Below are 18,016 nucleotides of genomic sequence, written 5' to 3'. Positions count from 1 at the left end.
AAAAAAAAAAAAAGCCACACACTCACTGGTAGTAGCAGCTGCTGTCAGGGTCCCTGGGGCCTTTCAGCAGAGCCACCCCACACACAGCAGTGGAGGACAGCAGAGACCAGCTCCAGCCACCTGGCACCCACACTGCCACTGTACCATCACATGGGTGAGGTTGGGGTCGGGCAGCTGGGGCCACTGCTGCTGTCACTCCAGGCCCAGCACCACTCAGTCTGAGCAGCCCCAGATGCCTGACAGTGCATGGAGTTGTGCGGTGCCCTGTCAACCCCAGATGCACCCACGCAATGGGGCATTGGCAGTGCAGGTGGCAGGTGGCCAGGACCAGTCCCTGCTACCTCTTGCTGTGCGTGGGAGGGAGGTGCTCTGCTAAGAGGCCCCAGTAACTTCTACAGCAGCTGTTCCTGCTAGTGAGTGCACAGCTTTTTTTTTCTTTTTTTAATTGCTCGAATGCTGAGGTCTGGGGGGACAGTAATGGGGAGGCTCAAGGGCAGGAGGGGATGGTGTCAGCTAGGTTCCCTCCATGGTCCTCTTCCCCCTCCTCCAGCCCTGCCCCCTACCCCCTACTAACTGGCATCAAGCCCCGGTCCAACTCCCTGCAGCTGGCACACTGCCTCCCCCACAAGGGCAGGCAGCATGCTTCAGCACTGGGGCAAGGGCCAGCCATAAAGATGCTATGGCTGGCTACCAGAGCATCTCCGTGGAGGACTAAGCCTCCGGTTGCCTCAGGCTCCAGTTGCCTCTAGTTGCCCCCGCTTTTTTTGCCCTTGGTATTTTTGACCCCTGGTTCTCCAGGGGTGTAATTTTGCCCCTCCACTGCAAATTTGCAATCCAAGGAACTTTTTTTGTTCCTACATGTGCCTCTTGCAGCATCAGAAAGGGCTCTGAGATGTTGCAAGAGGCACTTGCGCACTTGTCTGGATGTGCCGTTAGAATTCATCATTGGAGCAACTCCCTAAGCAGCCACCAGCTGTGTCTCTCTTTCCCCTAGGACTCTTTCTTCTCAGCAGTGCCGACCTTTGGGGAAAGGGAAACCCAGTGCTTGCTATAACAGTGCATTTTCACACATCTCCAGCCTGATCTTCCATGCTCTTAGTGGGGCATAACCCAGGGAACTTGAACCCCTGTTCATGCTATGTTGCCTTAGCATAGCATGAATAGTTAAGAAAAACAATCTTTGGTACTTATAGGGTTGTCTGGCTGGTCCCTGACATAAGGAACATCTTTTGGATCCAGGTCCACCTGTGGACCACCAGAGCGCCCCAAGGGATGACTAGGTCAAACGGTCACAAACTCCTGCAAGACCGTTTCAGGCTGGACATAAGGAAGAATTTCTTTACTGTCCAAGCCCCCAAGGTCTGGAACAGTCTGCCAGCGGAGGTGGTTCAAGCACCTACACTGAACACCTTCAAGAGTAAATTGGATGCTTATCTTGCTGGGATCCTATGACCCCAGCTGACTTCCTGCCCTTTGGGCAGGGGGCTGGACTCGATCTCCCAAGGTCCCTTCCAGCCCTAATGTCTATGAAATCTATAATAGGCAACATAGAACCAGAGAGTTAGAGGAACTCAGGTTGTAGCTTGGAAGGAGGAAAGATTGTGCTTCTGATGCATTGCAGAGTGAGGTAGGGTGGAATTCCAGTATTTGTGGGAGAGGTTGCTCTTCTTCGCACAACAGAAGGTAGTCTTCAGAAATACACTAGGTTACTGTGCATCAGCCCAAGTTTTTCTTCTTGGTAACTGAAAACATGTGGAACAGCCAAATACACGTGATACATGCCTCTGGTACAACTCAGAGAATTGAGTTGTATCAGAGGAGGAGGGGACACCTTATAGCTATTGACTGAATGCATGGGCATTAGTGCCCATGAGCCTTGTGTATTGTCCAACCAGGGTGATGATTTATTAGCCAAAACTTCCACTCTCCACTGGAACAGTATCAGTGGGGTGGTGGTGGGGGTCTGTGACTTTGTGGAAACCTCCAAGAACTCCCACCAATATGGGAAGAGGAATGGAGCCATCCACAATGTGACAGTTTTGTACAATGGGTTCAGGATCTATCTGCACAAATAAAACTTAACTTTCCTGTACATGGGCCTTGACCACACATAGCTCTTGTCCCAGGAATAGGGGGACTCTGCCTGGGTAATCATTACTTCTGCATGGTGCAGTATGGAGTCTTAACTCTGCAGACATATCACCCTCTTTGACAGGACCAGGAGGAGGAGAGGGTAATCTTCCTCTTATTGCAATGGTACTCGGAAGGATTGAAGATGGACTTTGACTCCCTCTGCTAGAACAAGGAGGACTGATAGCTGGTCCCTGGGTCCGTGGAGGTACGCGTGCATGTGTAAAAATGCCCATTGGTTTCAATATCTCTTATGGCCAGTTCAGCTAGGTTGCATTTTTGGTTTCATTAGTTCATGCAAAGTAGAATCCAAGTGTTTTTTGTGAATAAAACTACTATTAACAACTCCAGTTTCTGACATCATATGGGACTGAATCTTCTGGTCTTGTACATAGCACTGAATTGTTAATAGAACAGAGGATTGCCTACAGATGCAAGATGTTCTGTGCATGGTGGAGACAGAGGTAGAAAAGTCAAAGAAGATGTGATACATGCAGATGGTGGAATGCAGTGGATTCTTGTTCCTTTCTTATATTTAGTAGTGTTGTGTCTTATATCCGTGACCAGGGATAGATCCTGAATCTTGTGGCTTTCTTCAGTGCTCTGTTGAAAAGATGTGTATAATTATCAGATAATTAAACACTTCTTTGAAAAGGCTCTCCAAGACACCCACAAATCCATGAAAAATCAACTTAGGTGCCCAACTGATATAAAGTGGCACAGGAGTACTAAATTGCAATATACAGCAACTGATCTGACACAATTGGGTGCAGACAGAAATGCAGCTCCAGCTGTAACTCAGGAAGTTTTCTGCAAAGTGTTCTGAATTACCATTTCAAATCTGTAATACAACCCCAGACCAAACAAAAGTTCGTTCTAGGGAGGAGGGGAATCTAGCTGAAGGCTGGGAGCTATTGCTGTTTTAAGAATGGGAACAGGGAAAAAGGCAGCAGAGGGAGCTCATTATTAGGGCTCCCCAGCTGGTGCTGAAGGGTGGGGTGGGTGAATTGGAACCCACCCCCACACCTTGGGGTTTCCAATACACCTGCCCCACCCTCCAGGTGGCTAAAAAAAACCCAGACCAAACTCCCTCCGCTCCCTTTTTCCCTTTTCTGAAAACTCCACAGACACAAGTTGCATATAAAACACTATCTTTTTAAAATGACTTCATCTGATATCTCATGCAATGAGGGGTCAGATTTTCTCCCAATTGGTCATTTTTGAAGCTGTCTGCAGCTGTGTATTTGTGTTTGGTCACAGCTATAATCTGCTTTCTGTGGCCGGATCAGGTAAAACTGCCATTTCTCTCTGCACCCTTCAGAAGAGTCAAAAGATACCATTCCAGAAATCTTCAGCTAAATAATCTTGACAAATTGAAATGTTTCAGTTAATGTAATTAATGTAAGTATTATCTGTGTTCAGGATGTGCACATCTTAAAATCTTGAACTTGTAATATGGAACAATACGGAATAACCAAACCTAATCAACTTCTATGTAATTTACACAAGGACTAAAAGTATAAAGCAATGTATTGAAATGGTCAAAGTAGTAAGCTGAACTGTGCTTAAACTGCACAAACAGATCCACTCAGGGGAAGTAAAAGTGACATCTGCAGAATTAATTATGTTTACTGATATTTTAAATGCTGGAAACAATAGAAGGGGAACAAAACACAACTCTGATCTACTTCAAAAATGACTATGGTTATGGAATACTGAAAATAAAAGGAGATGGAGATCAGGTTTACTAAGGCACATGCTTGTCTCAGCATGATAGTAGGACAATAGTTCTGGTTGCTATAACAATGCAACTCTTATATAGTCAACAATCATCTAAATTTAATTGGCATTCTTCCCTTTTTAAACTTAAAAGTTAAACAGCAATTGTATTCATTACATAAACCTTGTTAGCAAAAAATATTTGGAATGCTGACAGAAGATTGAAGTATGTAAGCCCATGACAGCTAGTGTAAAATTTGTCCTTCACTTCATTACCATGACGTCTTTTTTTTTTTAAGCTTTACTTTCTCAATGAACACATTTATTTAGGGACAATTATCATATGAAAAATTCCACACCAAATTGGGGTGGGGGGAGGGTTAGAAGAAGAGAATTAAGTTTCCTTGTGGCCCAGTAGCCACTGTTAGCAGGATGTCAGCTCAGGGAAGTGATAATACGATCTTAAATACCATTTAAATGCCATCTTAAATGGTGATATTACTATCACAACAGAAGCAATTTAGTACAAAAAGGAACCTCAGTTCAGTAAGCAACTGTATTTAAAAGTTAGTATAAATAAAATGGAGTTCTTGAAAGCTCAAAGGATTCTTTAATAGAAAGGCATACAAAAAAAATCTCAAAACATTATGAGTAATATTTTTTTTTTAAATCCTGAACTACAACACTTTATATTGTCCCAGACAAACTTGCTTCACAGCAGAGTAGAAAAACTGGGAAGACAACATCAAATCTTATTTGGCCAACATGAGGGAGTGTGGGGGGCGGGGAGGAGCGAGGTAGGGAGGAAACAAAACAAAACAAAAAAACTAGTCATTTTGATTACATACTCACTTTCAATACATAAGAGTCAGAAATAAGGCAAGGTGCTTTCACACATTTTATTCATGCCATTAGGCCTTGGAAGCCCTTGTTCCGGTGGGCAGCTCTGTCAAATTTCAATTAAACATTTTAAAAAGTGTAAATACTTTTCATCTTTCTATAAAACAACATAATTTTCTTTATTATTCTATTATTTGTTGTCTTATCTTAAATACTCTCAGGAAACAAAGTGAAAATAAATACACAGGAAAAAGTAACAGCTGCTTTAAAGATACATAATAATTAAGGTTACCATAATTCCAGTATCAAAAAAGAGGACGGGGAGAGAAAGAGGTGAGGGGGGGTGGGTACATGATTGTGTGGGGGCAGTGATATGTCTATGCCCTGCCTCTGCCCCTCACTCCTCAGCCCCTGCACCCCCAGGCTTTCTGGTGCCCCACCCTCCAACCTGCTGGTGCCCCTCATTCCCAACCTGCAGACCCCAACCACCCCAGCCTTTTTTGTGCACCTCACTACCAACCCACAACCCCTGCCCCTCCAGCTATGCTGCCCATGTGTCTTCCTACGCACACACACATGCACTCTGTGTGTTTTCCCTGGAAGTTTAGCAGGGCTTGCATGCACAGCATGTGTCCCCTGACAGCCAGTCACGTTGTCTGCTGCTCCCAGCCCCAAGCAGTACGAAGCTGCTAGTGCCTGGGAAAACACAGGAAGAGCAAAAACCCAGACATTTACTCCCATTTTAAAAACCTGCCTGAACACAAGGACAGGGGGCCAAAAAAGAGGACATGTCCAGGAAAACCCAGACATATGGTAACCCTAATAATGTTGCATATGCAGTGGAAAAATATGAGAAAAACAAAAAGAATAATAAATCAATAGTATAATATTAAATAAAATCACTGCTATCTTGCTTAGAGAAGAGCAAGTCACAAAGGGTACAATGTAGGCTCCTTGCTTATTTTTTTATGAAGGTTGCACTTCATTTTATGTTCCCACTTATTCATCTGTGGTGATTCATGCTTCATCATTGATATGTACTAGGCACTTGCAAGTAAGGTGGCAAAGAATATAGCAGCTGTTCAGTACAGTATATTATACCTAACACTTAACCTTATTTGAAGCTGTGCACAGACTTCACACATTTGCACTATAATGCATCTTGCTTGATAACCTTCTTTTCATCCCAGGAAGCCTGCCAGTTTTAATCCTGGGTCCTGCACATGAAACAGTGTTCAGTTTTAAGTTTTAGCAGACTTATCCAAAGCCTCTTTTCATATTAACATTTTCACACACACACACACACACACACACACACACCCTTGAAGACCTGGAGTGAAGGGGCTGGGGCCAGAGACAGGCCTCAAGTGGACTAATACTGCATGAAAAGATTATGGGAGACTGTTGGTGGTGAACCATAAAAAAGTGAGCAACATAGTAAATAATATTCCCCGAGAAATTAATAGGTAATGAGAATTCTATCAGACAAAAATATTCCCTTTCATGGATCCATTTATGCCCAAGTTAAACTTAGATTCAGCATCAGAGCTATACAATCAGTATTCAATCAATAATTTTGCCTTTACTAATTCTATTTCAATTTGTTTAAAAATTTCAGGCAAACATTTGAAGGAACTCTTAAGAGTATTCACCCATCTCTCCTTAGCATTAATGCAAAAGCATAATCTATATAGAACAGGCCTTCCAAAACTCAACAACAGGAGACATGTGAATCAATCACTTCAAAAGAAACATACATGCACAGAGAACAGATCTGAGTCCAAATATTTAGAACTTTCAGGTATAACACCGACTTTGGTTCTGTTTGACATGAGTTTCACAAGCACAATTTGCAATTAGTTAAAGCCATGGAAAATATGAACGTGACTCCATTTCCTTTGTCTAAGATTTCAGAGCCTATCAGGATGATATTGCAATATATTTTTTCTAATAAACATACAGAATACAGACAGAAGTTACACATAAAGCAGTATAAGTGATCAGAAACCAGTTCAAATCTGTAATGCAACAGAAGTTCTGTCCACATAAACTGCTTTCAAAATAGCCAAAACAGTTTACTATAAACCTGGATGGATATAGTATCAGAATTAACTGATTTCAGTTAAATCAGTTTGTCCTGGGGGAGAATGGGGAAAGAATCCCAGACAATAAGCAGGGATTATGTGGTGAATAATGAAAATGGGGTCCCTCTTTCTTACATGTTTTGCAAACCATAACTCTGACAATCCAGACAAAACCATTACCTTTTGCCCTGTGGGGCACAGCTATAATTCTTACGATGTACAGTTTAGCTGAGTTTCCTAATTACCTTAGTCATTTCTCAATATTTGTGAAAAGACCAAACAGAGATCTATTCTTTGTTTCTCTCCTAAAAGGAAAACTACTTGCATATGCTTTAAATCCAGTCACACTGATTGAAGAAAAGCTAATCAGATTACACATCAAATTTAAAAATACTAATGTTTCTGAGTATAGTGTTGTATAAACCAAGTCAACTGCAAAGCTGAAAGTGCTTTACAAAATTGTTCACCCATCTTTAAAAGACAGAAGAGCAGATCTTAAGCAGTAGTTTGAGATAAGTAAAGTGGATAATATTTGTCCACTTTATAAATTTTCTTATAAATACACCTTTGTCAATGAGCTTTCAAACAACAGTGGTATGAAGCCACTTTTTAATTGCCGAAGTTATTCACATTTTCTTAAAGAGCACCTCTACTTTTACCAGGATTTCTGCACCTTTTGTATGGGACTGAACAAGTCACTGACAAAAGTTTCTCAAATGATTAAAGAAATTTAATATTTTAATGAGATGTCCATCTGATTTTTCCCCCATTTCTACCAAAATTTGCTTAATATAAAATACTGTCAAAATACATAAAACAAGGCATTACTAGTGTACTGTAAAAGCAGTCCAACTTTTGAAAGAGATTTAGGATATGATCCTACCACATCCCAGCTGCTGTCTGCACTTTGCTTGGTATTAACAACACTGGGAGATGAGGTTGCTTAACACCTTTTAAAAGGTGCCTAGCCACCTACACAATTGTTCCCTGTGGAGACTTCAACAGGAGTTGAACTGAACTCCTACTGCTTGCAAAGATTAATCCAAGGTAATAATGTCCCTCTTTCTGTATATTCCAGATACAGTTGAAATGAATTAGTCTTGGGATATTCATCACCTTAAACACTTTGACCCTAATTTTCTTCTCAAAATCCTAGATTTTTTCTTCACAACTAGAAAGAAGCATAAAGAAGAAACCTTTCCCAGTTTTTCCCTACCTTAGTCTTCTTAGATTTGTAGATGCTAGGGTTGGAAGGGACCTCAACAGATCATGAAGTCTGACCCCCTGTCTGGGGAGGAAAGAGAGCTGGGGTCAGATGACCCCAGCCAGATGCCTATCTAGCCTTCTCTTAAAGTCCCCCAAGGTAGGGGAGAGCACCACCTCCCGTGGAAGCCCATCCCAAATTTTGGCCTCCCTTCCCATGAAGAAGTTTTTCCTGATGTCTAGCCTAAATCTGCTCTCTGTTAGTTTGTTACCATTGTTCCTTGTCATCCCAAGAGATGCCCTGGTGAACAGAGAATCTCTGATTCCTTGCTGCACCCACCTAATGAACTAGGTGGCCACGAGATCACCTCTCAGCCTTCTCTTGCAGAGGATGAAGAGGTCCAGTTTCCTTAGTGTCTCCTTAAAGGGCTTGGCCTGTAAACCTTTAACCAGATGAGTAGCCCTCCTCTGGACCCTCTCAAGGTTATCCACATCCTTCTTAAAGTACAGTGCCCAAAACTGGATGCAGTACTCTAACTGCAGTCTGACCAATGCCGCATAGAGGGGACGTATCACCTCCTTGGGTCTATTTGTTATGCATCTGCTGATGCATATTAAAGTGCGGTTAGTTTTGCTGATGATTTTGTCACACTGATGACTCATGTTCATCTTGCAGTACTCTGTGACTCTGAAATCCCTTTCCACTTCTATGCTGCTCAGAGGGTCATTTCCCAGCCAGTAGGTGTGCTGGATATTTTTATGCCTTAGGTGCAGCATTCTGCATTTGTCCTTTTTGTACTGCATTCTATTGTGTTCTGCCCACTTTTCCAACCTGTCCAGGTCTGCCTCCAATTTTTCCCTACCCTCCGGAGTGTGCACTTCACCCCACAATTTAGTATCATCCACAAACTTGGACAGAATACACTTCACTCCCACATCCAAGTCACTGATGAAGACATTGAAGAGTACAGGTCGAAGGACCAGGAGGGATCCCACAACCCACATCCTTCCAGGTCAATACTAATCCAACTACCACTCTCTGGGTACAACCCCCAAGCCAATTTGCCACCCACTGGACTGTGTAAACATCTAAGTCACAGCTTCTCGATTTATTCATGAGAATGGGATGAGATACTGTATCAAAGGCCTTCCTAAAATCCAAGAAAACTATATCCATTTCTACTCCTGTGTCTAAGCATTTTGTGACCTGGTCATAAAATGAAGCCAGGTTAGTCAGACATGATCTACCTGCTATGAATCCATACTGGTTGCCCTGCAGCATTATTTTTTCCTGCTGGACTCACACAAATACGTTCCTTAATAATCTTTTCAAAGATTTTTCCAAGGATTGAGGTGAGACTGACTGGTCTATAATTACTTGGATCCACCTTCCTCCCATTCATGCAAATAGGGAATACGTCAGCCCTTTTCCAATCCTCTGGGACCTGACCTGAGCACCATGAGCACTCAAACAGCCATACCAGTGGTTCTGCTATGACACCAGCCAATTCCTTCAGTACTTTTGGATGCAGCTCATCCAGCCCTGCTGACTTAAACAATCCAGTCCATCCAAGTGACTGCACCAAGTCAGCATCAAGAGTTGGTAGGCTGGTGTCCCTCTGATGCCCATCTAAGAACCCATTAGGAGACTTATCTTGACCTTTATTCAAGAACCCTAAGGCAAAAACCTCATTGAAGAGCTCAGCTTTGTCCCCGCTGCCTGTGCACTGTCATCCCCCTGTGCCCAAATGATCACTTCGTTTAGGAATGACCACTCTTCCTGGACTCCTATCTCAGCAATACTCCTATCCTGCAGTGTGTCATTGACTAAACTCCTGAGCACACTGAAGTTAGCCTTCCTAAAGTCAAGGTCTTTCAACCTACTAGTTATCTTACTCACTCTACACTGTAAGGTGAATTTGACTGATTGGTGATCACCATCCCCAATGTGACCATGAATCTGCAGCTCCCCTACCAGGTCATCCCCCATAACCAACACCAAGTCCAGTAAAGCATTCCCCCTAATGGGACTGTATACCTCCTGTGTTAGGTGAAGGTCCTGTACACAGATTAAGAACCTATGTGAATGGTTTGATTTGGCTTCTCCTCCCAGCAGAAGAAGTTTGTTGTTCTAGTTTTGAGATAACTATTTCTCTCTTAAGGGCCACAATTGACACTATTTAAAAAAATAAAAAATATTGATAATGATGAAAGGAGTAATTTAAAAGAATAACTTTAATTGTTCAGATGATTATAGGGTTCAATTAGTATTTAAGCATGTATTAAGATTGTTTTAAATGCCTTATGGATACATGGAATTAAGACAGTAGTTTTATACTTCATCAGGCAAAAATTGATTTGACTCTCAAAAGGTAAGGTTACCGAGTCCTGCCTTGGCATACTTTAGGGTTCTTTCATATTAATATGGAAATCTCTTCATTACTGGGAGTTACCCTTCCTGACTGAAAATGTAAGGCTCTAGCTTGCCAAGCATCCTGGCTGCAATCCAGCAAAGTAAGCAATCATGCTCTTAACATTTTTATAGTCCACAGCACTATGCAGGTGTTTATAATTAATCATATGCTGAATCAAGATTCAAGTGCTCACCTCCACTTTGAAGGACTGACCATAGCAAAACATCACCATGTGCAGGGAACACATACCTTTTCTGTTCAGCAGAAATACCATTAAAGACCAACATGTCTGCCTTGCTAAAGAACTACTTATTCTAGGCAGGTATGCAGTTCACTGCTTTTCATTCCAGAGTTATTTCACAGTTAAAACTCATTTCACCCAATTTCTTTCAAACTGACAATTCCTCCTATCGAAAGAAATGTTGGGAGCCAATTTCTCTTGATTGTGCTAACCAACTTCATTAACTACCTAGTCCTGTATACAAAAGGATTTTGCTTGCCCCTTCTGGCATTATCGCATCCCTTTTATAAGCCTCTTGCATCCCAAAATGCCTGCCCCATGATATCTGCAGCCATGATACAACTCTCAGCAGCCATACGTGTTTCCTGCAGCCTTGATGAACTTTGTACCTCACAATATTTATCTAGCAGTTGCTATGTTGAAAGGCAGGTTTTCATGTGCAAATGAACTACCTTTAATTATACTAAAAGTGCAGACCATGGTGCCACCTTCGTGTTGTGTGCAGATTTGATATAACTCTAGGTGTAATTTTGTGTACTGGTAGAAGATTTTAATTGGTTATTCAGTATCTGCACTCAAAAGCCATCAGAATAGTTCAGCAATTCAAACGATGTGTCTTAATTTCAGAAACAAAAAAAGAAAAGATTACTGTTGTTTTGATGTTACATTTTCCTATTAATCTGAAGCAAACAGTAATTCTGGAATGGGCAGGGCCAGTATATTTGTCTAAATGCAAGGCATCTGCATTTCTCTCTCTACAAATTAAGATATCCTCAACTTTTTTTTTTTTTCAATTCCATCAAATGTAAGGAGAAATAATGATTACAGCCAAGGTAACACTTTTCTGCTCTGGTGATTTCTTCTTAAAGTCCTCATTTGTCACTGTGTCCAAAGTGGCTCTGTTTTAACAAACTCTTTAGGAAACAGAAAGCCATTATAAATGTAATCTGCCACCTGCTCCTACCATGTAAAATTTAATTGTCTTACAGCTCAAAGATTTAGAAGAAAAGAAATGTCCAGACTCAGTGTTCATTTGTAAAGGGCAAATGAAAGCAGGACTTTCTGACAAGTATTCGTTAAAAAAAAATATATAGAGAGAGTATGCGAAAGTCTCACATTGTAAAGAGCTTTTCTTATTTAATGAAAAATATGCTGTTAATCTTTTGTAAACAGATACAAAATGCTTAGGCATTTTAAAGTGTCTGTTACAGTAGCAACTTGTGCTTTCTAGTGTTTTAGCTATTTGGACTCAAGATTAGTTTGCTGTAACTCATTTAGATTAGATTTTCTGGTTTATCTTAAAGTGTAAACATCAATCAATGATTTGAACAATATGACTTTTATTACTGACATGTAACCATTTATATCTGTGAGAGCTTATATTTTATGTAAAACAAATTACAACAGAATCATTCAAATTACAATAGAAATGTGACCGAAGGATGCAGCCTGTTAGTACAGTAGCCCCTAATACCGTGCATATCTGCAACCACTGTGGTGGGACCTGCAAATCTAACATCAGTCTTTACAAGCACAAGAAAAAAATCATCACCAGTCAGTAGAATAGCTGCAATATCCACCATAATTTGCTGATGAATGGATGATATAACATGCCTTTGATTACTTATATTAAACCATTTATATCTGTGAGAGCTTATATTTTATGCAAAATGCTCTTTCATGCAACTGTAAATGAATTCTGACTGCCTCACAAAGCCATGGAGTCCATGTAGCATATAGTATCCATATTGTGAGAAAACAGACGTATGTAAAGATGGAAAAAAGAGAGAGTTCTTTGTGTACCAACTAAGGTGTAAATTCTACACACTTGTAAAGAACGGTCGTTTTTTAATAGAAAGCACTGCCTTTTTCTGAAAAATCATGTGCTACAATTCAGGCAGCTTCTAGACAGTTATATATTATGTACATTAACACTTGTACATCGTTCAATTCAAAACTGATTTTTGCAATATTAAAGTGGAAAAAAAATTGTTAGGGTAAAAAAAAAGTATTGATGAGTTCCAAGATACTAGGACCAAGAGAATAAATTAACCTGATGAGTTTCTTTATTCCATTTAGAAGCTGTCTGCCACAATATTTTGACATTTGATAAATATATCCATTAGTTGATGCTAATGATGACTGGATTGCAGACTGTGACCAAACACCAAATATTTAATTAGAAGTAATATATTTTATCTAAAATTTCAATATTGGAAAATTACTAATCAACCGTGGTTGACTTTAGAATTTACACTGAGGACAAAAAAAAAAAAGATTAATCATGTGGCATTGTTAATGTTTCACTACTGGATGCCTCAATAACCAGCTCAGATCCAAATCTGTGTCTTTAGTATTGAAAGAAAATGTTTATTTGAAATTTGCCTTTCAGAAACATTTAAACTTAATATACATTTTTCTCGCAAAAAAAAAATCAATGAAACTCCAGCTTCATGCATGAAGGACAGATTTTACTGCAAATTTAAGTGTATTCATATTCCTTCAGAATTCGTGGCACACAGGGGAGTCACAGAGTAGAACCCTGAGGATTAGAAGAGGGCCAACATTGTACCCATCTTCAAGAATGGTAAGAGGAAGGACCTGGGCAACTAAAAGCCAATCAGACTAACCTCCATCTCAGGGAAAATCCTGGAAAAGCTCATTAAAGAATCTGTGTGTGATACACTCGCAGAAGGTAAGGTTCTGAACAATAGACAGCATGGCTTTGTCGTGGGTAGGTCTTGTCTTACCAATCTCATCTCCTTCTGCAACCAGGTCTCTCACCACCTGGACATGGGAGACAAGGTAAATGTTATATACCTAGACTTCCAGAAGGCTTTTGTTCTAGTATCCCACAATATCCTTGTCAGAAAACTGGAAGACTGTTGGCTCAGCTGCTCGATGGTTCAGTGGGTGGGAAACTAGCTACAAGTTAGGACCCAGAGTGTTCTTATGAATGGATCTGTGTCATCCTGGCATGAAGTGGCCAGCAGTGTCCCTCAGGGGTCCATGCTTGGATTGGCATGTTTCAACATCTTTATCAATAATTTGGATGGAGGAATAAAAAGTTCACTGGCCAAGTTCACAGATGACACCAAGTTATGAGGCAGTGTGGCCATGCTGGAAGATAGATTGCAGATACAGGCAGACCTGAACAGGCTTGAGAGTTGAGCAGACTGGAACCAGATGAAGTTTAACACTTCCAAGTGTAAAGTGCTCCATCTGGGGGCAAATAACCCTCAACATACATACGGGCTCTGAGGTAACAGCCTGACTTGCACCACAGCTGAAAGGGACCTAGAGGTAATGATTGACCATCGCATGAACATGATCCATCAGTAAGATGCAGTGGCCATCAGGGCAAATAACATGTTGGCATGCATCAACTGATGCACTTTATGTAAAACTAAGGAAGTGATACTCCTGCTGTATTCAGCACTGGTGAAACCATATCAGGAGTACTGTGCCCAGTTCTGGGTGCCACCATTTAATAAGGATGTGGAAAAACTTTAGAGGGTCCAGAAAAGAGCCACCCATACGATCAGAGACTTGCAAGGCAAGCCATATGAGGAAAGGCTGAGGGACATGGACCTCTTTAGCCTAAAGAAGAGAAGGTTGAGAGGGGACTTGACAGGAGGCTATTGCTATATCAGAGGAGTGCATTAGGTGCTCAGTGAACATCTGTTAATTAAGGCACCCCTGGGGAAGACCAGGACCAATGGATATAAACTTCTGGAAGGCCACTTCAAGCTTAATAGCAGGAAAAACGCCTTCACAGTCAAGGTGTCCAGACTGTGGAATAAACTCCCTCCAGAGATGGTGTAGTCACCTACCTTCGAGGTTTTCAAGAGGAGACAGTCACCTCACTGGGGTCACTTGACCCCAGCTGTCTTCCTGCCTAGTGTGTGTGTGTTGGGGGGAGGGCGGGGAGCTGGACCCGATGATCTGCAAGGTCCCTTCCAGCCCCTAACAGTTTATGAATCTATGAATTAGAACAGTGGCACATGCCTTAGTGGATCCCTCTACACATGTACTTTACTATGGAGTTGACCAATTAGCTCTACAGTAATTGACCAATTAGCTCCACAGCAAAGCATCACCATATACATGTGCACCAGCATTAGGGCACAGTGAATTAACTCTGCCATACGATAGTACAGTCAGAGACAGTAAGTACTATCTTACGGTAGGGTCATTAAGTGCAACAAAAAGCATATGTGGACAGTGAAAGGGTTGGCTGGGGCATGAGGGGTACTAAAGTATTGGGGCTGCCTGCTGCGCAGCTCCCCAGTTTTAGCATTCTCTCATGTTCCTACTCCTCTGCTGCCAGCCTGGGGCTGCACAGGCTCAAACTGCAGCTGTCCCAGATACACATTTAGATCTTATGCTCAGGGGCTGTTGACTCCAGCTTGAACTGCTTCGGAGTTTATTGTGTCATATGAATTTCATGTGTAGATGCACCTAGTTTCCCTGACTAGCTTATACATGAGGGAAAAGGGTTAATTGTGTTCCTGCTAGTTCTCAGAGTTGCCTATGTGAAGATGAGATAAGATGGACCTCTAGCATCAGAGAATTAAATAGCTTTGCCCACACTTCAGCAAGGTGAGGTTAAAGGTGACATCCTGAAGGCATCAAAAGAAGCAGCTGGAGATAAACATCACAAGAAATAAATCAGCCTAAAGGATTGTGGCAGCCTTTGAAGAGGAGAATCTGAAAAGTGAACATTTGAGAATTTTAGGGGCTCATAGTGCAAACCAGAGGGAACAGCTGAGTCTGCTTTGGGGTGCTAAAGCTGTGTGGGCTAGATTGGGGACAGAAGGACTGCTTAGCCCTTTGGAGGGAGAAGAGTATTCCTGGATGAGTGGTGTTTGCCCCCAGTAAATGCCTTTATGGAACAGGAGCTGTCTGCTTTACTACTTGGGACTTCAAAGTGCACTTCTATCTATCAAGAGGTAATGTCCTTCTCAGGAGCAGAAGCTCCCTGAGGGCCATGGACAGCCAGAAAGACATGGTCTTAATCAGATAGGGTCTTACAGTCAGGAGAAGCCAAGACTTGCCCCCCTACCCTAGAACCCACACTTGAGCTAGCTTCAATGGGTATACTGAGAGACCAGACAATAAATAAATGCTGGAGATGTCTCAAGCAGATGCGTCTCTGGGGGAATGCATGGTATCACATTTATGAAAAAAATCAATATGCGAGGGATTACAGCACCAGTCAAATCAAAATTTCCTTTTGAATTCAAAGGAGCATTTGAAGAGTAACTGTCTCACAATTTAACTCCCTATCTTTAAAAAAATATTTTCTGTCCTTTATGCACAGCGCTGTTTTGCTATACCTGTTATCTTATTCTTTTGATCTACACTATATGACAAACACTTGAAAAATCTAGCTGCCCCGAACATGTAATTTTTCCTGTCCTACTTACGTCACCAGAGCAATGCACCATTACAAAAGCTTTCAAGATGTAAGTGATTAAATGGTGACTAGGGGACTACCCTCACCAACAGTGCTGTCTTCAAGAGATAGAAATAAATGATTTTGTGTTTACTATGAAGACCAAAAGCATGTCCTTTGGCGTCTACTACACTGACTTGTAGAGATGCCAGCAGGAAAGATATGAAAGCAGTCCATGTAGAATAGCAGAAGTAACAGCATCAGCATAAGCAGGACACAGGTGTGATATAAGCCTGACTTACCACTACAAGGTCAAAGGCCTGAGTCTGATCATATTTTTTAACTGGTAAAAATTAAGACTAACTGGTCACAAGAATTATGCCAACATAAAACAGAGATCAGAGTAATACCTACTAATTTGCAAGCAAAACTATTATAATTATTTAAAGAGGGACACAGAAAAAAAAACCAGCCTTCTTCCTGGGGTTTTGATTTTTTTCCACAGTAAACCATGTAGTCACTTCTGAATTTGAAAATTACATATAGCAAGCAGAAAGGTAAGATTAACTTACCTTGACAAACTGCCAACACATGTCCACCACCCCCACAATTACTACACCCCACAACAGAGCCAATCAGCATTCCTGGATCTTACAGCTGCACCTCCAGAAATGTAATATATCTCAACCAAATGCCCTGATGGGAAATACGTAGGAGAGACCAAAAAAAACCTGCATCCCAGAATGAATGCACACCAGAAATTTATGAAAGACAGGAATACCCAATTACCTGTGGGAGCACATTTCTCACAAGAAAACCACTCTCTCACCAATCTCTCAGTCCTGATCCTCAAAGGAAACTTACAAAACACTTCCCAGAGACGAGCCTATGAACTGCACTTCATCAGACTCCTGGATACTAAAAATAATGGACTAAATGCAGACATTGGGTTTATGACACATTATAACCTGCCTGGCATCTGACTCCCTAGATATCTCTCCACTATTCATCCCCCTTCTCTCTCTTCCCCACCCCTCCAGCCTGTCTCTCACCCATTGACTCCTCAATCTACATTTTCACTGACTACCTGTCTTGTATGCATCCCAGCCCAGCCACTGGCTTCTTTACTTTTCATTCCATCCAGGAAGAGCACACACAAACTGCTGAAACTTCCTTAGCCTGATGAAGGGTTTTTGAACCCAAAAGCTTGCTTAATAACTGTTTTCCAACTATTTAAGTTAGTCTAATAAAAGATATCAGATTCACCCAAAGTACCTTGTCTGTCAGAAGTAATAGAGTAATTCTAGTAACATCACTCTTGAAACTCCAGTATTTTTAGGAGAAAGGGACATCAGTCCCTTGGGGTAATGGGTAAGCATATGTTCCCAATACTGTTCTCACTTATTTTTGAAGTCCAGAGTTCAATACATAGTAAATCAATTTTACCCTCACACCTTAAATTCTGCCACATGGTGAAACATGAAAATAACCACTACTAAATCTTGGCTCCCAGGTTTGCATTCCATAGACTATACCATGCTATCTCTCCTCTATGTGATGGAAGTTTTCTTCAGTGACAGTTTATTGTAGCACAGAAACCAATTAAAACAGTTTTCTTATTCCCACTTTACTATTCACTAGATTCTTTATTTAGCCTGCCTTCTCCTAATGCACACTAAAACCAAAATGAGTGAGATTAGCATTGGAAGGGAGTTAAAAGATGGATTTATTTGCCACAGAGATGGTCCAAAATGAGAAACAAGCATAGGCATTTCACAAGAGACACAGCTCTAGCCAGATAAAGTATTGAGTGACAATCATACAAATGTGTCTAAAGAGAAAACACAGAAGGCATATTTAGAGCACTCCCACTCATTTCCTGCCCTCTTTAAAGATTTGTTTTTGTCCACATTTGTATTCCATTTTGCATACTTTCCAAATATAATGGACACTGAGTTTTTAGTGTTTAGAAGTGACTTTGATCTTG

The 18,016-nt window shown here is 41.3% G+C and overlaps 1 long non-coding RNA gene across 1 annotated transcript in view; it reads left to right on the top strand.

Moving 5' to 3' along the window:
* Positions 1 to 8,463, top strand: part of LOC109311109 — a 19,493-nt gene extending 11,030 nt beyond the window's left edge. The window contains exons 2-3 of the long non-coding RNA XR_002101422.1: positions 6,482 to 6,490; positions 8,329 to 8,463. This is a non-coding gene — a long non-coding RNA (uncharacterized LOC109311109). The remainder of the gene's footprint in view (positions 1 to 6,481; positions 6,491 to 8,328) is intronic.
* Positions 8,464 to 18,016: the final 9,553 nt, after the last annotated feature.

This window comes from Crocodylus porosus, unplaced genomic scaffold (genome assembly GCF_001723895.1).
Source record: "Crocodylus porosus isolate Cpor-Errol unplaced genomic scaffold, CroPor_comp1, whole genome shotgun sequence".
NCBI lineage: Eukaryota > Metazoa > Chordata > Crocodylia > Crocodylidae > Crocodylus > Crocodylus porosus.
The sequence above is the reverse complement of the archived record's forward strand: the minus strand, read 5'-3'. Positions and strand labels throughout refer to the sequence as shown.